This window comes from Neomonachus schauinslandi, chromosome 8 (assembly GCF_002201575.2).
Source record: "Neomonachus schauinslandi chromosome 8, ASM220157v2, whole genome shotgun sequence".
NCBI classification, from domain to species: Eukaryota; Metazoa; Chordata; class Mammalia; order Carnivora; family Phocidae; genus Neomonachus; species Neomonachus schauinslandi.
In genome coordinates, this window is record NC_058410.1 from 141,303,366 (window position 1) to 141,305,200 (window position 1,835).

The 1,835-nt window shown below is 36.6% G+C and overlaps 1 non-coding gene across 1 annotated transcript; it reads right to left on the bottom strand.

The window, feature by feature from the left end:
• Positions 1-1,294: 1,294 nt before the first annotated feature.
• On the bottom strand, positions 1,295-1,401 carry LOC123325551. Its single transcript, XR_006540490.1, has one exon. It is a non-coding gene; the product is annotated as a U6 spliceosomal RNA (small nuclear RNA).
• Between the last annotated feature and the right edge of the window lie 434 nt (positions 1,402-1,835).

Consider the following 1,835-nt stretch of genomic DNA (forward strand, 5'->3'; position numbering starts at 1 on the left):
CAACATAGGAGTGCCCAAATGTATAAAGCAAATATTAACAGATCTGAAAGAAAAAAACAATCAACAATACAATAATAGCAGGGAACTTCAATGCCTTACTTCTAACAATGGATAGATCATCCAGACAGAAAATCAATGAGGAAACAGTGGATTTTAACAACGCTATAGACCAAACTGACCTAACAGTCATATGCAGAACGTTCCATCTCACAGCAGCAGAATACACATTTTTCTCAAGTGCACATGGGGTATTTTCCAGGATAAATCATGTGAGGCCACAGAAAAAAAATGTCTTAACAAATTTAAGAAGATTGAAATCATAGCAAGCATCTTTTGCAAACACAATGGTATGAAACTAGAAATCAATTACAAGAAGATAACCACATGTCTGATAAGAAGGAGTTAATATCCACAATACGTAAGAAACTTACGCAACTCAATAGCAGAAAAACAACCCAATTTAAAAAATGGACAAAGAACGTACATTGACATTTTTCCAAAAAAGATATACAGATGGTCAACAGAGACACATGAAAAGGTGCTCAACATTTCTAATCATCAGGGAAATGCAAACCAAAACTACAATGAGATAGCACCCCACACCTGTTAGAATGAGTATTATCAAAAAAATAAGAGCTAATAAACACTGGCAATGAGGCGAAGAAAAGAGAACTTCTGTACACTGTTGATGGAAATGTAAATTGGTTCAGCCACTACAGAAAACAGTATGGACATTCCTCAAAATATTAAAAACAGAACTAACATGTAATCTAGCAGTCCCACTTCTGGGTATATATTCAAAGGAAATGAAATCATTATCCCAAAGAGATATTTGTACTTCCATGTTCATACCAGCATTTATTCACAATTACTAAAGAATTGTCTATGGTATGGAAATACCCATCAATGGGTGAAAGATAAAGAAAATGTTCCCTATTTCCCTTGACCCCCAGCAGGAACAAAAATTTACCCAACCCATTTATACTGAGGTCACCTCTAATCTCTATTTCATTTTAAATCAGGTTGACTTTCTGATCTTTTTTTCTGCTAGATTTTGAAGGTGAGTATCAATATAATTAAAATAAAGTAGTGGAGAAAAACTGGATTACAGAATACCTCTGCTCCACTCTATAATTAAACAATTCCAAATACTTTTATTTTTATTTTTATTTTATTTTATTTTTTTTATTTATCATTTGACAGAGAGAGACATAGTGAGAGAGGGAACACAAGCAGGGGGAGTAGAAGAGGGAGAAGCAGGCTTCCCCACGGTGCAGGGAGCCCGATGCGGGGCAAAAATATGGAACGCTTCACGAATTTGCATGTCATCCTTGCGCAGGGGCCATGCTAATCTTCTCTGTATCGTTCCAATTTTAGTATATGTGCTGCCGAAGCGAGCACTCCAAATACTTTTTTAAAAAGCCACCAGAAATTTACCAGCTTACCTAATGAGAAAAGAGTTTATAGTCTCAAGCTATAAACTGCAATGATCATGTCCCTGACTATAAAGAGATGTATTTGTGGCCAAATTCCTAATCTCTCAATCTTACCTCTGTATGATCTCTACCCTAGAAAAGGTGCAGAGAAAGAATCTACGTGGATGACACCTTGAGAATTCATGAATATTCTGCAAATGAAAGGTTGTCTGAGGTGGTATGTTCACAACAGCTTTTGGCATGGTTGCATTAAACTGCTTTTTTTTTTTTAGAAGTCCATCAAACCACTCTGGGGCTTTAGCACAGACAAGGGCCTCACAGATCTTCCAGGGTACAGTGCTGGCTAGAAGACCAAGTTGAAGGACTTTATAGGTATACTGGGCAGTGATGTCGTTCATT